The sequence below is a fragment of the Lissotriton vulgaris genome, chromosome 1_1 (genome assembly GCF_964263255.1).
Source record: "Lissotriton vulgaris chromosome 1_1, aLisVul1.2, whole genome shotgun sequence".
Classification (NCBI taxonomy): Eukaryota; Metazoa; Chordata; class Amphibia; order Caudata; family Salamandridae; genus Lissotriton; species Lissotriton vulgaris.
In genome coordinates, this window is record NC_141685.1 from 31,993,557 (window position 1) to 32,013,519 (window position 19,963).

Here is a 19,963-nt window from a genome sequence, read left to right on the forward strand (position 1 = left end):
GTGATCTTCCAAGTAGCCCGATTAGGGAACGTCAACTCTTTACTGATCTTGGTCTGGGGGCAAACTGAGCAGGAGCCACAGGGATAGTGTCCTTTAACAGGAGGAAGATCCCATAGTGTTTTCTGTGCACTGTTGTGTTGCTTATTGGGTCTCGTATGTATAAGCCTTCCACGCCCGGGCCAGGTCCCGCTTGGCGACAACAAGCCCCAAAAGCAGCAGATGGCGCTTATAGATGTTCCCACCGATGCCATCCATGACGTGCAATAAACCCAGCCGATGGGTGCGGGGGAGGTCCCAGCCCAGGACCTCGGACAGACAACTCCACACACCTCTCCAGAAACCAGACAGCCGACCACACGACCACACAGTATGTATCAGAGACCCAGGCACCGTCCCACAGCGCAAACATTCCGAGGATGCAATCAACCCGGCTCTCCACAATCGTTCACGGGTATAGTAGGCCCGATGCAAGTATTTAAATTGGATGAGTCGGAGCCGTACAGCAATGGCGGTTCCGCGTGGGGATTCTAGCGCCTCCCTCCAATCGTCCTCATCGAGAGGGCCAACGTCCACTTCCCACGCCGCCCGAAGAGAGTGTAGGGTAGAGGAGCAATGAATGACCAGCGTCTGGTATATCCGGGAAACCTTTCTGTCCCTCAGATCCCCCATAAATACCTTTGCCTCGACCGGGCTGAACTCCGGTAAGGAGTCTAGGTTGGCAATGCTCGGGGTGAGGGCATGGCGCAGCTGCAAGTAGCGGAAAAACTGGGACTGAGGCATTTGGAACTCTGTGCGGAGTTCCTCGAACGACTTAAGGGTAGTGCCGGACATGACCTGGCCCAGTAACGTGATACCTATTGCTTCCCAACCCTCAAAACCGGCCAGGGCCGCCAGCTCCGGGAGCAGACCATTGTGCCAGAGCGGCGTCTCAGCCGTTAACTTGCCCCACCAGCCCATGCGGCGTAGGGCCTGCCGCCACACAGCGAAGACCACTCTGGTAACCGACGGCAGTACGCGACGCAGGCGAGCCGAATACAGAATGGTGTGGAGCGAATTGTCACCCATAAGCGACCGTTCCAAGGCATACGCCGGGTCCCCCCTATCACTGTACCACCATTCATTAAGAATACGCAGTTGGGAAGCCTGGTAGTAGGAGAGGAGGTCAGAGGTGGCCTGGCCACCACAATAAGTAGACAAGAAGCACGTTTTCAACGCCACCCTGGCCGCACCGCCAGCCCATAGGAATCGACCCAGCACAGAATTGACCTGGCGAAACCACTGTGGGCCGATAGGGTACGGGAAATTCTGAAGTTGATATAGCAGACGCGGAAGCGCCACCATTTTGAAAATGGCCGATCTTCCGAAAATAGTAAGGGGCATTCTGGACCAAGTCCTGACATCGGCCTGGACCCGTTCCCACACTGGCAGGACGACACGACCCCAAGCCACGACGCGCGACTCCGATAGAAATATGCCAAGGTACTTCAGGCCATCCGTCGCCACCCGCAGTCCCGCAGCCCAGGGGTCAGTCACGACTCCGCCGCCCAGCACCCACAATGTCGATTTATGAAGGTTGAGTCGAAGGCCGGAGATCTCGCCAAAGACGCGCATGACCTCCAGAACCCGGGGATCCGAGCGCTGTAGGTCGGTGAGAAAGAAAAGGACATCGTCCGCATAGAGGGCGATCCTATCCACCAGGTCGTCATTCCAGACAAACCCGCGTAGCTGGGCGTCAGCCAGCACTCGGGACGCCAGGGGCTCCATTGCAAGGGCGAACAGGTACGGGTACAACGGGCAGCCCTGTCGAGTGCCCCGACCAATTCGAAAACGCCCGGAAGTGGCCCCGGCCACTCGGACTGAGGCCGTGACGTTGGTGTATAGCAATCGCAAGTACGACAGGAACACCGGGCCAAGGTTAAGGCGGGCCAATAGTGTAAATAGGTATGCCCAACTCACAGAGTCGAACGCCCTGTCCATATCCGCCAGTAGGAGCGCGCCTGCTCATCCCGAGCGCCTATGGCGTCAACCGCCGCCTGCGCCCGCCGAATATTATGGCGAGTGGCCCTACGGTGCATGAATCCGGCCTGGTCAGGATGGACCAGGTCTGTAATAAGGGGCAGCAGTCGGTTCGCCAAGGCCTAAGCCAGAATTTTGGCCCCGATGTTTAAAAGAGAAATGGGCCGGTACGAGTCATGCCTGTCCGGCGCCCTGCCCGGTTTCAGGAAAACGACGATCTCGGCATGGCGCCAATCGGGCGGCAGTTCCCCTTGGGCCCGTGCCGCCTCAAGCGCGCGCCTGTACTGAGGCCCCAGCTGGAGGTGGAACTTTTTGTAGAATTCGCACGGGTAGCCGCTCGGGCCCGGTGCCTTCCCCGTATTCAGCTGCCCCAAAGCCTCCCCGAGCTCCTCAGCTGTGAGCGGGACGTCTAGCGCAGTTCTAGATTCATCAGAGACGGCCTGCGGCAGCAGGTCATCGAGATAGGCAGAAATCTCCTCCGTCTCTAGGTGATCCCGGGAGGCGTACTGCGTCTCATAATAATGGGCAAAGCTAGCTGCAAGTATGGCCGGGTCCGTCACTACCGAACCGTCTTCCGCTGTGAGACCCGGCAAAGTGAGAGGCTGGAAGGTCGCCTGACACAACCTGTGAAGCATCGTACAGGACTTGTCGCCCCATTGATAAATCCTGCTACGCGTGGCGAGCCACGCTTGCCTGGCCTCGTCATATAGGACCGAGGCATAGGATTGCTGCGCCTGCAAGAGCTGCCGTACCGCGTCCTCGCCACCCCCATCCCGGCCACGCTGTTCCAACTCCTCCACTTGAGCGGCGGCGGCCGTAATGGCCTCCCGATGTTTCCGCCGTGCAGCCGCGCACAAAGCGATATCAACGCCCCATATCGTGGGCTTCAGCGCCTCCCACACCACCATTGCATCCACATCTCCCACAAGGTTATCTCGCCAATAATTATCAATCGCTTCACGCAAGTGATGCACATACTCGGGCTGCTGTAGATGCCACGAAGACATCCGCCAACGAAACGGCTGTCACTTCAAGGGGAGGTCTATAGTAGCCACAACCGGGGAGTGATCAGACAGACCTCTGGGGGGTATCGCAGTGTCCCTCACACGGCTCAAACAGGCACCAGGCATAAAAAGACAGTCAAGTCTCGAGAAGGAACCATGCACCGCCGACACATACGTGAATTCACGCGCAGCAGGATGAAAGTGGCGCCACACATCGACCCAGCCCAAGCTATCCACCGTTGTACGCAGTCTAGTGTGCGCGGCTGCAGGGGAGGAATCCGCAACAACAGGCACCCGTCTCTGGCGGTCCGAGCCCACATCCATAACCTCGTTCCAATCGCCCCCAACCACAGTCAACACATCCGGGATTTCATCCCATAACGTAAACAGTCTCTCAGACAGGGCCCACTGCACGGGAGGGGGGGGCATAAACGCTACCAAAGACCACCGGCTCGGCACCCATCAGCCCCTTAATGAAAACATAGCGGCCCTGAGGGTCAATCCATTGCTTTTCATGCACATACGCCACCCTGCGATGAACCAATATAGCCACCACTCGTGAGCCCCTCGCGAAGCCTGCATGGTACACTTGCTGGAAGCCGAATCTCTGGAGGCTAAGGACCTTGGAGCCCAACATATGGGTCTCCTGAATTAACAGTACATCTACAGCCTCCCTTTTCCCCCAGCGCAACACAGCACCACGTTTGATTTTATCAAGTATCCCCCTCACATTCACGTTACAACACGAATGGCCTTATTAGGAGATACAGTCGTACGATCAGCCATCATCAAAGCAGTCCCCTCCATCAGGCCCTCCGCGCCACCCCGGTGCACCCCACCATCCACTCGATCCAGCAGCAATGTACACTTGTGGTCCCACCCCCCCAGCCCCAACACCCACCCGTCCACCCCTGGCCCGAACTCCCCCAAACACCCACAACAGAGCAACCCCCCACCTCGCCCCGCTCCCCCCACCCCTATACCTCATAGAACATTGAAGTATCTGTCGCGGCATGGAGAGACCCGGGTCCAAAACAGAGGACCCAGGGCCCGCCATACCAATGGATCCCAACACCCCGGTCATCACGCACTCACCACCCCCCCAACAACACCCACAACTCGTGAGGGTCTAAGGCCCATAGAAGCCGCCTCCCGAGCCCCACAGCATTCCCACCAGTAGCCTTAGAGTGTCTCAGGCGAATACAGACTGGCATGAACGGAGTCCCAATACAACTGTCTCACCAGCGGATACATCACAAAGTAGGGCAACACATTACCAGACAGAACTAGGGTCCAGGCCCCGCCAGAGTTCAACTGCCAGCATCGGAATGTTCAGAATCCCTCGTGCCACTGGTCTGCGTTGCACTAGCGGAGGCTGACCGTTTGCGTGATCTGGACCTCCGATGTCGTCCTTTTCGGTTTGGGCGGCTTGTCCGCTCCGGCGACGATCCCCGGGACCCACCCGGGTCCAGCCCCGGCTGGGCATGCGGCCTGAGTCTCACTGCTTCGTCGGTCCAACGAAATACCTCCTCGGGCGTATCAAAGAAATGCGTCCGGGACTGGTACACCACCCACAGGCGGGCCGGGTATAGAAGAGAGTACTGGAGCTTCAGGCCCCGCAACTTAGCTTTGGCGGCCACAAAAGACTGTCTTTGCTGCTGCACCATTTTCGTATAATCCGGGAAGATCATAATGTTGTGGTTTTCATAAGTGAGCGAACCCTTGTTCCTTGCCTCTCGCAGTATGACATCGCGGTCGTGGTAGTTCAAAAGCCGAGCAATAACAGGCCGAGGACGCTCACCCTCCGGCGGCCGCTGAGTCAAGGCCCTGTGGGCTCGCTCGATCACGAAGCAAGCGGACAGTGCCCCTTCGGGGAGCCAGCTCTCCAGCCATCGGGTCAGAAACTGTTCCATGCCATCCTTCTCACACCGCTCCGGAAAACCAATAAAGCGGAGGTTGTTCCTCCGTGCACGCCCTTCGGCATCCTCCACTCGGGCAGCGAGAGTCTTTTGGATACACTCCACCTCCGCCATTCTTTTCTTCAGTGCGCCAATGTCCGTTTCGGTCACCGAGATTCGAGATTCGGTCTCAGTGATCCGCTCCACCGCATTGCGGAGGTCTTGGCGCAGCAGTGTAACGTCCGCTCCCACTGCCCCGATTTTAACATCGAGCATGTCCCAGGATTGGGTGATGGCAGCAAAGAATGTTGCATTGTCTGGCCCGACCCGCCGCCGCCGCCAGTTGCCCGGAGCCACCACTGGGCCCCGTAAATTTATCAATGGGGCCGTGCTTAGGCGGGCCTCCTCCACCAGCCCTGGTCATGGCCGCTCTCAGGCTCAGCGGGTCCTCTCCTTGGGCGGGGCGGACACCACCCGCGACGATTCTCAGTAGACCCTCGGGAGCAAATCCGCAGCTATGGGCGCAGGAGGCCTCAGGCCCCGGGTTGGGACGTCGGCACTGGTGTCCTCAAAGGAAAGAGTGACAGGGGTTGCTTCCAGGCCAGGGTAGTCCCGGCGTCGCGAAACTCGAGGCCCCGGCTTCACAAGGGCAGGGCAGGCCTCCACCACGCCGTGTCGCCTGCAAGTGTCCTCCCAAGGCACAGCACAGGAATACAGGGCACCTCTGCGATCTGTGGGCAACTGGAGCTGTAAGGCCGGGCCGAAATCCGCGCCGCCGATGCCACCTCCAGCAGCGTGCCTGCAACCGCCACCCGGCGTCCTGAAAATCGAGGTCCCCGGTTCACAGCCAGTCACTAGGCCGCACGTCGTCGCCGTCGCCTCAGGGTCCCAGAAGAGATGGAATCGCGGGATCAAGACACCGGAGAAGGCAGGACACTCTCCCGAACCGATGCCACTCACAAGGTACCAACTGCAGGCTCGGGGGCCAGGATAAATGAGCAGATTATGTCCGGGCCGGCGGGAGCTCTACAAGGCTGCGACCGCCATCTTCGCCCGCTAAGCCACGCCCCCTCCCAGCAGCAAATTTTTAAAGCTGCATGCAGGAGGAAGCTGCATGGATGGCAGACAACTATCTAAGACTCAATGGGGATAAAACTCAGATTTTACTTTTCGGAGACAATCAGGAAATTTGGTCCAGGGCCTGGAGGCCAGATACGCTTGGATTCTGCCCTCGCCCTGACTTCAGTGCCAAAAATCTAGGCATCATGGTTGATACCTGCCTCTCCTTGGGCCCCCAAATAAATAGAAGTCTCCACCTGCTTCGGAATGATAAGAACCCTCAGAAAGATATGTCAATTTCTCTCCCCCTTCCGCGTGGAAACAGGCAGTGATAGCCCTTGTGTTGTCCAGATTGGATTACTGCAATGCCCTTTATGTAGGGATCAATAAGGGTCTCCTACACCGGCTCCAACTTGTGCAGAATGCTGCTGCCAGGCTGGTGATGGGCCCTCCTAAATTCCACTCTGTTGCGGCTACCTTCCATAGCCTTCTTTGGCTTCCTTTGGGTCGGAGAATTGAGTTTAAAGTAATTCGGTGACTGTACCTAGATTCAGAAAATCTAGATGGGGGAGGTCCTTTTCGCTTGCTGCAGACAATTTGTTGAACTCCCTTCCGCTTTCAATTTCGATTCTGGAAACTCATTCCGTAAGGCCTTGAAGACCTGGCTCTTTACCAATACGAATCTGTAAGCCCTCTATCTATGGACACCCCTGATCATGACACTGATTGTAAAGGAGTACGGGGGTAACCGCAGATAGACCGTGAGATGGTACGGGAAACTTCTGATAAAACGCGTAAAGCGGATTATAACGATGCTTTTAAATAGCCTACAAACACTAGTCACAGTAAGTGGGGTATGGGGTTTAATTCTTCGATTGCTTAAACTAGAACAGAGATTAGATGGAGGGCTCGGGGAAATTGGGGGTCTTGATGTACTTTAAAGTTTCCACAAAGGATGCGATTGCCAATCCACTAACATGTAAATTATATTAACTGTTTAGTTTCCACATCAAAAAGGGAGCCACCTGATGTATTAAATTGAGGAGGGTTTTGTGACCGAGCTGTGGAGTTTGAAAAATGAGCAGTGAAATGTTGCACACTGTTTGACTGTTGTAGTAGATAGCACTGATAAATGACGCTTTACACTTGGCTTGATGCTTATGTACAGAAACTTAGAAGTTGGATTTTATTGATAGTTGTGTATATATTTTACCCCAGATAAACCCCTTACGAAGGGTAATCCCGAAATGCATTGGGTGTTCTTGAATAAATTGTGACCTGTGGAAACACGTTTCTCCTGTGTTGTTGTGAAAAGACTTTGACAAAGAAATGAAATGATTAAAAAAAAGTCGAAGAAAACAAAGGATAAAAAGATTGATAAAAATTGAGTAAATATGGATTTAGTGGACTTGGCGGGGGCATAATTGGCTCCTCTTCAGTTTGGTTTCACAATTGCAGTGCAGTTGGGCGGAGCGAGGAGCAAGCTTGAACGCCGAACAAAGGTTAAAAATGAATGAATATGGAGAAAGCTAGAAGCGAACAACAAAAAAGGTGTGCATCTCATCAAAACTGTCTTTGCAATGAATGTTCATTGACCCTCATTTTTGGAGCTGGGTAACTATTTTGAAGGGCCTCAGCAAACATTGCCATTTTTTTCGCCTGAAAAGTCTGTGTGATGAAAAGTTCGACTTGAATTCCGTTTTTGGCTTTCACCAGACTAAAGGGGGGCAGCCCCGTCAATTGAAAGTGAAAGAAAACACTCACAGTCAGCACTGCCGACTACGCCTCATTGCTACCTAGGCTTGGGCGTGCACAGCATCATCTGATGTGGCTAAAACTCCCCCTAATATGTCTCAACCTCACTAAGCCCTCAGCAACCAGGTGGCGGTCAGCCAATGCCCATCAGGTAAAGAAGCATTGGCATAGCCAGTAGGTCTCGCCTTTGGGACCTTATAAGTCTCTGACCCCTCTATCTACACTGATGTAATTGGAAACTTCTCCCCACCACCAATCCTGACGCGCGCTTTCAGGTCCGTATGGAGATAGGCCAAAAAATGAACAAGGGCCTCATCCAGTCCATATTCTAAAAGGATGGACCATAGACGGGACCTATTGACAAAATCGAAAGCTGAGGACAGGTCCATAAAAGCGAAGTAAAGTGGCGAGTGCTGTGCAATAGTGTACTTCCCTATCATCAAATTAAGATTAAGACTTTGCTCGTTTGTGCAAACTTTACCCCTGAAACCTAGTTGGCATTTTTGTAAAATCTGATTGTCCTCTATCCAGGTTAAAATTTTTGTGTATAAAATGCTGCCTAAAATTTTAAGGGTGTTATCTATGAGGGAGATCGGTCTACAGCAACAAGGTTGTGTGCAATCGCCCTTTTTAAAAATGGGAACGATCGTGCTAGTAGACCATATCTTAGGCACTTTGGCACTGATTAGAATATTAAAAATATTTAACAACAGTGGGTCCCAGAAATCTGATTTATGTTTAATAAGATCGATGGCCAACCCATCAGGGCGTGGTGTTTTATTGCCCGCACTCTGACGTATGTTTATTGATAATGAGACTCCAGGGGCACCCTATTAATAAAAGGGTCGGATTAAAAAGCAGGCTCTTGGTAAATAGTGGAAAAGTGACTTTCCCAGGTAGCGCTCATTATGTTGCATCTGATGGGAGTGAACGGTTGTCCCATTGAGCGCATCCCAGTGCTCACCTAATAACTGTTCCTTCCTATTAGCAATAGCCTACTTATATGTCAACCTTAAGGACTTGACCAAATCATTAAACCTGGGGGTTTGAGATAGGGCCTTGCGGAGCTTCCTGTTGGCAATTGAGCACTCCTGATTGAACCATCTGGGCTCGCGCAGTACTGTACAAATGGGTTTAGACAGCAAGGATTTAATGGCTCCACTGAGTTCGGTAAAGGCGCTGATAGCCACTGGGTGTGCAACAGGGCCTCTAAACAGATGTTAATAAGATTCATGTTTCCACTAACCATAGAACTGAATCGGTCTGCATTAGTAATGCCTCGCCATACCAGTCTGCGGTTATCTATGGACAGTGATAGATCCCTAGCACCACATTCTGTCTGAGGCGTTGGAACTAGAGACATCCGTAACGTTACTTGTATTGGGCTATGGTCCCCAAAGATTGTGGCCATAATTTCGGCTTTAAGCAAGCTTGCATCTAAAGCGGGGGAGATAAAAAAAACATTATCAATTTCAAATGAACAGATTGTCCCTCTGAATGTCGGTTCAGGGGGTGCATTATCTTTTGTAGTTGCATCAATTTCCATAACATTAATTAAGTTAAGGGTGTTCAAATGGTCCATTAGATCACTACCCCTATTGCATGTTTGTCTGCTGCTATGTGAATATTCGCTTGACCATGAGTAAGATAGCTTAGCAATAAAATCGCCCCAGACAGATTCCTACTGACTTAATGGAGTCTTTGGATTTTCCAATAGATGCAATAAAATTAAACAAATTTATAAAATGCATATTTGGAACAGAATGAAAATCATTGTTATAAAAATGAATTATCCAAAAGGAAATTCCCCTATTAAATAATATGCCTAAAATATTATTGTTGTCTATATGTACAGTTTTTATGCACCCCCCTGTCTTAATGTTGACCCAGATTGATAAACCCCCAAATGGTCGACCCTGCTTGGGGGTTGTTGCTAGGATATTATGGCATTCAAACCCCTCAATATGCAATTCTTGTGTGGGTCATGTTTCTTGAAATAAAAGGATATCTTGGTCTTTAATAAGTTGTACCCAATCTGGCTGGTGAAGTTTAGAGTACAACCTTGCAACATTCCAGCTTAAGATACGGAGGTCTGAACTTGCTGAGGCCTTCGTTTGCATAGTGGGGATAAGTGGGTTGTGGGAATAGTACACTCAGTTACTGGCAGAGCATGAGGTAACCCAATAGCAGGATCAGTATTTTCCCCAAAAGTTGATAGTCAGTCTTGGGTCTCTAATCCAGACAAGGCCTCAAACCTATTAGAGGTAGTAATTCAAGAGGGATTGTTGGTGAAAGGAGCATGACTTGGTTTGTAGAAATAACCAAAGGTTAGTGCGCATATGTTAGTACTATTAGGTGTAATGAATTAGCAAGCCCTTAGTAGGTGTCTCACCAAAGAAGGTCTGCGAAAGTTCATTAGAATACTGTCCCCTTCTATATTTTTTGTAGATGCACTGACTCACCCAACCCTGCGTGCCATAAAAATAACCTTTATTTCGGATACATGGACGCTTCTATGCCTTGATAGCCAGTCTGCACATTTATTGCGTAGCTGGTCCCATGACTCATGCTTATCCCTCTTTAACACCTTGACTTCTACAGCAATTCCCCTCCTGTGCTGGAAATTGTTAAATTCCATGGATCATTACGAGCTCAGCTCGTCATGAGCACACAAGCAGTGTACTGCATGATTAGCTGAGCTCCTCATGAGCATGGAAGGGGTTAAAGTAGGTACTCCTGACAGTACCAACACACAAGGGCAAGCAGCGGGCGGCAGACTCAGGACATCCTGATTAGCCATTGATACTTGGGGCGGCAGGAATATTAATGCACAAGGCACTAGACAACCTGTTCTGATTCGAGCCCCTGGGCCTGTTTAACCTATTAGCAACATCCCTGGTGGGGTTGGTATTTGAAATGGTTATTGGTATAGGTGGGTGAGGGGGTGGAGGAGCCGTTTCTATCTATAGGCAATTGACGCAGCCCCTGGATTGATTGTATATCGGGTGAAGGGTGATTGCGGGAGCAGTAACTCTGGCGGTTTACCACACAATTTCAGCATCTAAAATACTCATATCAACCCCTACACTACCGATGGCCCTGCTCCCATCAACCTCTTTGATTCCAGCCACCTTTACCCCCACTGTCCCCTTAAAACGTTTGGCTACTAAAATAGCCATCGGCCTTCTTATCCAGGGTAGAAGAAAAGAACTGCTGGGGAAAGAGTCGTGACCTCATTCTATGCCAATCTATGGAGAGGAGCTGTGTCTCCTATGTTTGCCCAGTCGTCCCTCCTTCTTACCGTCAATAGTGCTGTACACCATCTCTCATCGGGCTCCCGTTCCCGTTCGCAAAGGTGGGGAGAGCAAGCCTCAATGGTTAGAGCGGCAGACCCTGATGCAGAAGTCTAGCCCGGGACCAGGGTTCAATTCCCTGCCTCGGCGGGTCTTGGGCTCAAAAATTCCACGGACCTGATAATTCTCACCTCAGTGCCTATTCCAATCCACTCTGCAACTCTGGGTAATAGCTTGCTTAATCTCCACAACGGCACCCACAACTCTAAGGATGCCTGGCCTCCACCTTGGGGGTGCCCAGGAGTGGACACCTCACAGGGAAAGCCAGGATGGGTTCCACAGCGGTATTCATACAAGCGCCTTGAGACCCTTGCGGGTGAGTAGTGCGCTATACTAGTATCAATTTACTTTTTACACTTTTGAGTTGTTTATTATTTTTCCCATTGGTATTTTTCCTCTTTTGAAATTCTATTTCTTTTTGGTGGGAAGGAGCCGATGATGAGAAGTGGAACATACTGACGAGTACCAGTCAGCAGTTCCCTGGTGGTTGCTCCCGTGAGGTTCCTTCCTCCCGCCCACACTTTTTACTTTACTCTTGTTGGTGGACACACATTAGTGCCTGAGAGTGAGTAGGGCAGACACACCGGGAAGACACACGGTTGTTACGAGGACATCATAGAGATAAGCACAGTCTGTTATAAGAGGCATAGTGAGTGATAGGAGTAAGTGAACCCACACACACGAAACAACAGATGATGAAAAGGAATATAAAGCTTATAGATATCAGGATCAGGTTTTGTGTATGAATTGGATTCTCAATGCCCAGCACCTGGCATGTGTCCTGCATGGATCTGAGCTGGAGGAGTTTGCCCTTCCATATGAAAATCAGCCGGAAATGGTGACCCAAAGAATGCGGTATTCCCTGATTTCGAAGACGTGTGTTTGCCACTCGGAACACCCAACACTTTTGAAGAGGTATTAGAGCCAGGTCCTGGTACAAAGGTATGTAGTGGGCCTGATATCTTAGTCGTTGCTTGTCCCTGGCAGCACGTAGTATACACTCTTTTAGTTGAAAGTCTGGAATGCAAGCCAAAATATCCGGTGGGGGCGCCCAGTATGCTCCTGAAGAGACCCTGCAGGTATTGTGTGAAGTATGGACCTTCTTCTTTAGGGGGAACTCCCTTAACGCTGATGTTATTTTGCCAAGACCGATTCTCCAGGGCTTCTGTGTGTGCCTGGAGATTGCTATGTTGAGCCCTGAGCCGGAGTATCTCTTGCTGTAGATGCTCCACCTCCTCTTCCCGGGCTTGCTCCTGATCCTCGATGGAGGCAACGCGGTCTCCAATGGCATCGACGTCCCGCCTTATCATAAGGCGGGATGTTTATGCCATTTAGGAACATGTGGCCTCCATTGGTTATCTCCTTCATCTCCCCGCTATTTCCCTTTTCAGCGTCTGCAAGTCGCCTCGTAATGCACCGAATAGCGACTCTAAAAAGGCGTGGGTAACTGGGGCTTCAGAGGTGTCTGCATCTTGGCTGATTTGTGTTATTGGCTGATTTGTGCCTCCCTTCTCTGCTGCCGGTCGTCGGGAGCTTGGTTAGCATCTTTTTTAGATTCTGATCCTTCTTGCTTCTCGCTGAGGACATGGCTCCTATATCTCTTACCACATCACCAGATCGGCCTGCCTTGTCGTGGGGGTCCCAGCCCCTGTGGGTGGCTGTCATCGGGTTGTCCTCACACTGTTGCATGATGGTGAGGGCCATAGTTGTCACTCCCTTTCAGTCCCTTTCAGTCTCGTCCGGGCCTTGCTGCCTTCGACCGTCTGCTATTGCCCTGCTGGGCATCTGCTGCTTGTTCTCAATACTCTAAGCACTTTGCGCCCGAACCTGCTGTGAATCCCCCTGTAGGCCAGCAGCCCTATCTGAGCCTGGAGCACTAGATGTCTTCTTGGACCACTGCAGCTAATTCCTGCACTATGTGCTTGCAGGCCATTGCCTCCAGTCAGCTCCAGAGAGACTAATCCATGCCCGGGCCTCTCATCCATTGGCACCATGTGATTCTTACAGCGTTACAGTTCATATCTTATTCCCCTATTGGATTTTGTCATTTTAGTGTCATTTTGACTTTTACTTTTTTGGTTTCTTTATAAATATTTTACATATTACATTAAGTTAAGCCTGCCTGTTCGGTGTTTAGGTACCAGGGGGTTGATCCTAGGTTAATTGAATGGCTTTGAAAGTTCACTCTGACAACGGTTGTGATTGTTCCTCATCTACCACAAATAATAATTCAGTTTCTTACAGAAACTATCTGAAATTATCTGCAAAACAGGCAGTTGATAACCTACCAGGGTTGAAACACCCTGTGGACAAACTGGAATATGGGACTAGTATTGTGTGGCAATAGAACCTCTAAAAATATTCAGCTTGCAGATGAACCAAGGATCACGCTTGAATGTCACACCCTTTTAAAATAGGGTAGTCAGGAAAGTGTGAGGAATATATTGCAGCTATTTACATTTTGACAGCCCCAAGCAAATTTGAGAACAGAGTGGATGTATGTAGCAGAGACTAGTCTGTTCACCCAATGTGAGTGGTGATATCCGCTTGGCTGATCTGCCTGAAGTTATGATGCTGCTGACAGTAGTGTGTCTGCTAAAAGCGATGGCGTGATTGGTGGAACAATAAAGCCAAATAAGAGAAAGTTATCTTCCGACACCGCAGTCTTCGTGACTGAGACCAGTAACACTGAAGACTCTAAGACTCACAGCAGTATTTTCTCCTTTCAGAGCGTTATTGCTGCAGATGGAGTGAAGCCAAGAAGTGAGCACATTACTAAGGTACCAACAAAGTCTAATATTGTTCATTTGTATTAACTGTTTCTCTTTTGCAGCATTTGGAAATGCATTTTCTAGTTTTGTTGCTTTTTGGTTAGTTTTTTATTGTAGGCTGTTATCTTCGGTTTAAAGGGAAAGATGTTGTGGTGTGTGACCTTAATGCTGCAGTTTACATTTCATTACCATCATTTGCTTATCCTGGAAACTACATACATACATGATTTGCTGCTGTAAAGAAATAATGCTCCTGTGTACTTCATGATTTGTCTTTCAGCACTTCATAGTAAAACCTTTCAATTTTTGACTCAATCATTTGGCAGAAACATAACTTAGTACCATTAAAATAGTTGTGATGGGGAACATTCATGTGGGGTTAGGACTGGCTCGACCAGAGTGCTTGCTGACTTGGAGGAGTATGGAGTTGACCACCTTGCCTGGTCCGGTGTGGAACCAAGCCAGCGATGCTTTGCTGCAGGCTCATTTGCCCTGATAGCTGGTCAACAGTTTGAGGAGGAGGAGGAGGCGAAGAGCTGGCTAAGTGTTCCATGAACCTGGCAGTTCAGTACATCCCTGAGAAGTGAGCTTTGAGTCGATGTAGTGGTCCTCTTATACCACGTGCAGTTCACCCTCTCCAAAGCCTCAAGAATTCCTGGGTGTGAAGGGCGGCTGATTCTGATTGGGTGCTTGATAGTTTTCCAGAAACTCATGTTCTTGATTGTTCATGTTTGTCAGTAGTTGATGAAACACGCCCCGGAGTTTTATCTCTTCAGTTGACACAAGTTGCAAGATAAGTTTCTTTGTCGTTTCAAAAAAATTATAAATGGCCAACGAGCCTCTGTAGGTCAAAGAATGGAAGGGCTGGGGAACTGTCATTCATCTCATTGCTAAGCAGAGCCATGTCATGCTTCATCCTCCGTCAGGCCTCTGATTTTGGCCAACATCGCTTAGAACACTGGGACTTTAGAGCCCATCCTTTTAATGAGAAAAACAAAACTACAAGTCCCACAATCAATAGCGGTGGAAGGTGTCAGACATGACCTGGGACAACATCCGATTCAGCCATCCAGTTCAATGTTTTAAGTATTTGACACAATATTGAATTTATAACCTTTGTTTTTTATGGTCATGAGTCACCAGAATACTAAAAACGTGTCTTTTATTTTCAGGGTCAATTAAGTAATGGTCACCAGCTTGGAAGCTCTGCTAATTCTTCAGTATTTGTCATTGATCTCCACATGTGACTGGTTTGGGTCTGCCCCTGCATCGTTCCCGATAACTCGCACAGGTAAGGAGCTTGTAGCAGCAACATGATAACCCCATACTCGTCTGTAAGAAGTGCGCTCCGAGGCAGGTATCCGATCATTTTTGTGAAACAAGGAAGGGGCAATATCTGCTATGTACATTTGTTAAAATAAAACGTCAAATCACAGTATACTGTTCCAGAGTTCAGTCCCAGCGACATTATCTGTAACTGAACGCAGACACCATAGGAAGCATGTGCCTTTAAGACAAGTTGCGTTCACTCACCTGAAGGTGACATGCTTCATCATTGGGCTATACTCGTCACCAGGCTGGTACTACAATGCCTGGCGGGCACCACTAGAGGGCACTCTGTCGGAGATCTTTTAATAAGTACGTTGGATGAGCATAGTAGGACAGAGGATGTTGTGTCATAAGATGTGAGATTGGTGAAAGTCTGAATATAAGATCAACTATCGGCCAGTTGCTGCAATATAGTTAATGTGATCTTCCTGGTCCATGTTGAGATTAAAAACAGTGGCAGAGAAATTGAGGAACTAATGGCCCCTATCACTGTGTGAAAGTGTCGATCACCTATGGGCCTGCTGGTAAGCTGGGGTCTATACTTCAGGTCAACTTTTTTCATGCATTGTGTAGTCATGGAGCAATCTGTTGGCATTTCATCAGGACCAAATATGGGAAAATGGGTAAATGTGACCTAATCTTCTCCACAGCATGAGGAGCTCTGTAACTCAAAGCCCTGCACCGTGCATAGGTGATAAGATGCCTAGTACCATCTTACTACCACAGGTGAGCGCTGTCTAACAGAGTGCACTAGATACGGTAACCACCCTAAAATTCAGGGCATATTGACTTGTCCAATAGCGAGTACGCCGCATCAGAGGGCAACTGTTTTGAAAAGCACATGCTTCCTAGGGTGCCTGCGTTAGTTAGAGATAATGTCTGTGGGACTGAACCTCCAGAACAGTATACTGTGAGTTGATTTATATGAAGAATGTGTATACTGGACTGTCATTTTCCTCGTCATCTCTTGTGATATAAAACCACAACACATCGGGAGGCCAACAAATCTATCACACATTAAATGTAAAAATAGCAAAAGGCCAAGCAAACTAACAAGTGACAATTGTCTTTGCAATGGACGAGAGCATCCACCCTAAAGCAAGTTGGAGTATGTAATGCTAATACTACACAATGTATTTTTATACGCTTTTCTCCTAATAAAAGTCAATGGAACATGAACACGTGATAGAAACAGTTACTGAAACAACACTAATGAGTGGGAGGCAGGATCTTCTCTCGAGAGGAATGTGAGGAGTCCGTGAGGTACAGATAAAAGATACACAGACAAGCTGCAGAATTCACTGTTTCTGGAAATAACACTTCTGTTTGTCAATGTTCAATTTACTACAAGATGCAGGAAAGTGTGCTGATTGACATCACTAAAAAAAGGGTTCTGGGCCCTAATAGAATCATGTAACTTTGCAGGCATATTAAGGCGAACAGTCACATCAAATTAATATAGGAATATTGTAATTTGGTAATGCAATATATCAATGCCCGTTATGGCATTCATGTGTAACCAATTATCGGTATTAAAGAAACCAGTATATCCAGTTATGCTTTCTCAATTCCTTCTTCCTAGAGGCCACCACTGCTGCTATCCAGCTGTAGTCAGCGGTGTCTCCTGTGACCTGGAATCCTGCATTTAATCAATACCAAAGGTCGTCAATGCTTCTAGCCAACTCCGGTCACTGGTGCCACTCGCACCCCCACCACCCTTGGGCCTGTTATTCTTTGAGCCTGCTCCAGTCAGTAGTGGCCCCTTGGACCTGTATGTAAGCCTACTAGCCAGCGCCTGTTAGTACTGGCCCCTGGGACCTGTTATCATTCTAGCCAACTTGAGTCATTAGTAGCACCTTGGGACTAGTGATCATACTAACCAGCTTCAGTCAGTATTGGCTCCTTGAGACCTATTATCCTGCTAAGTAACTCCAGTCAGTAGTGACCCCTGTACCTCAAATCCTGCAAATATTCAAAACCAGAGGTCAACTCTACTGCCAACCAGTTCCAGTCAATATTGACATGTATTGTTACCCTGCCTGTAATGAATACCAGAGGCCAGCGTTGTTGCTAGCCAGCTCCAGTCACCAGTGGCCCGCCACATATTATCCTCAATAGGATCAATGCCCAAGGCCTGTGCAGCTGCTAACCTGCCCTAGTCAGTAGTGACCTCCCAGACCTGTTATTATGCATATAATCAGCAAGGCTTCTGCCCTAATAACACTCACCTCCACATCCATATGGTATATTAGCAATGTAATTTATTTACAGCATACAGTAGGTACCGCACTTATTTCACACGATCCCAAAAACAAAGAAAATCTAAATTTGCCTAACCATTCAGCACTCCACCTTGTCAAAAATGAAAATGACCAAATCACACCAAGCACTATAGCCTGCCACATCACATGGCACACTCAGCCACAACATGACAAGATACCACGGCAGGGATTTGGGGCCATTAATCCTCTGTTCGAGGCTTGTGTGCTGTAGATGCACATGCTTTACATACTCCTGCCCATCTTGTGTTGGGTCTGGATGTTTGCAAGTTGTTTTTCTTTGAAGAAGTCTTTCCAGTCACGAGGTACGGTGACTCCACCTTTCGGTGATAGTGCGCATGGGCATCGACTCCATTGATAGATTGTTTTTTACCCCAAACGGGTTCAGATGTGTATTGCTGGGCTCCGAAACCGCTCTTTGGGTTCCCCGCAGTCCACTCTACCCTCAACTGTATTGTTTCAGTACCCGTTTCCCTATTCTCTGCGTTTCAAATAGATCGACAAACTCTCCATTTTCGATAGAAAACCTCGTGGGCAACCGTCGGGCTTTGCTGCTTTGGGCCAGCCATCTGCAAATGGAATGGACTCCATTCTATTTCTGTCCTGGGTGCCACGCCAAGTACCCTCGCAGCGATGTACATCAAGTTTGTAACCTATGCCTCTCTCCGGAGCAAAAGGAGGAAGCCTGCATAGCTTGTAAGTCGTTTTAGTCCAAGACGACTCTACCCGATCATCAGGCTCGATGACGAGAGAGGCAGCGTCAAAGCATTCAACACACTCTGGATATCTTCGGGGAAGAATCTGAACAAGACGAGATAGAAGCATCTACCATAGAAGAAGAGGCCCATCTCTATGCCAGAGCGCAATCGTTGGGGCAATCTGGGGCAGCCATGTGATTGCAATTCTACGTCATGCCAGTTCCATAGGCGACTGACCAAATGTATAGGTTATCTTGCGCCCTTCTGGCATCTAAATAGGCCTAATAAACAGTATTTGGGTGTCAGCTCAATACTTAATTATGTGGCATGAACCATTTCTTCAACAGCTAGTTGCCTGAAGGAGTGTATTTCATTGCAGGAACATGGTTAATGTAAGAAATCGGGCAAGACCCGACCATTCGATGAAGGTGTTGTGGCGTTAAGTAGGTTCTTTGCAGAAAATTATAATGTATCAGTCGAAAATGGGCATTACTAGAAACCATGCGTATTAGTTCACAGGCCCGCTGCCAGTCTTGATCTTCCATTGGAATGTAAGGCCCGTGTGTAGTGCCTACTGTATCTGATTGCATTGTTCTGTAAAGATGCATACTTAGGTGTCTACACGCTCCATACGTTAGCAGTATCTCAAGGGTTTGAGTTTCCGGCGGAGCTGTCGCATTTCATGGCCAGGTGTGCCTGTTTGTGTCTGCCAAGCCCGCATGCTGTAAAAATTGCCCCTGGCTTAGACCAAACTCTTTGCGGTCATGTTTTAAGGAGATAAGTCTCATCTGGGTACAATTCACCCTATTGCTCTCATCCCCCTCACTCCATGCCTGGAAGGACATACTGAGTGCCATCTGCCTGATTGGTTTTAATATCCAGATTGGGAGCTCCCTATGGATTGGTGCGCGCTTAAGTACTCTCACTACAAACCATTGCCATACTCTGGCCGTCTGTCGCACAATATATGGAGTATCTCTCGGTGTACCTGATTCCTCCATTAACAGCTCTGGAAGACAACCAGCATCCACCATTCCTGCCGAGAGCCGCATTTCCCAACTAGGGACTGTGTTGAGCGATCGAGCTGCATGTTGCAATTGAACGGCATAATATTAGGGGTCGAAATGTGGGACCTCCAATCCCCCGCTGCATACGTCCTGGTCAGTGTGGCCAAAGCTATGTGTAATGGCCTTGTTGAAAGATTTAACAAGACCATGAAGGGCATGATCGGTGGACTTCCTGAAAAACTCAAAATAAGAAGGGATGTCTTACTGCCATGCCTGCTTTTTGCCCTTATTTTAGCTTCTGTTTGGGATTTCCTGTCGGGACCACTGTGCCTTGTGAAGGAGGGTTTGGAGAAACCTCTTGTTGACCATTGCAAGATATAGTGGACTATGTGCTTGGCGTTTGCTCCAGTATGTATGAGTACGTGGAAAAAGCAACCAAAACATTGAGGAAAGACTAGCTGGTGATGCCAAAAGGGTGCTATGGTTGAGTTCCAGCCGGGCAGATGGTGTGGGTTTTGGGGCCTGTGGTTCCTTGGGCTCTGCACGGTAAGTGGAGTGGACCCTACCCTACCCTAGAAAGAAAAGGGGCGGTCACCTACCTGGTAGACCCTGGTTCTGACAGGAGTCCCGAGAGGGTCGTCCATGCCCACCGCCTTACACCTTACTATGACATGGCAGATGTGACCATGCTCATGGTTCCAGATGAGGATCAGGAAGCAAAGAGTGAACCTGTCCCTGACCTGTCCAACAATCCAAAAGGTGGGTCAGTGGAAGGTGTAGTCTTGTCAGACACC

General features: G+C 49.2%; 1 protein-coding gene across 1 annotated transcript in view; it reads left to right on the forward strand.

Moving 5' to 3' along the window:
* LOC147737058 (uncharacterized) overlaps positions 1-19,963 on the forward strand; it is a 122,554-nt gene that overhangs the window by 3,622 nt on the left and 98,969 nt on the right. The window contains exons 2-3 of the mRNA XM_086961413.1: positions 13,815-13,865; positions 15,029-15,147. The gene's annotated coding sequence lies outside the window, so the exon portion shown is untranslated. The remainder of the gene's footprint in view (positions 1-13,814; positions 13,866-15,028; positions 15,148-19,963) is intronic.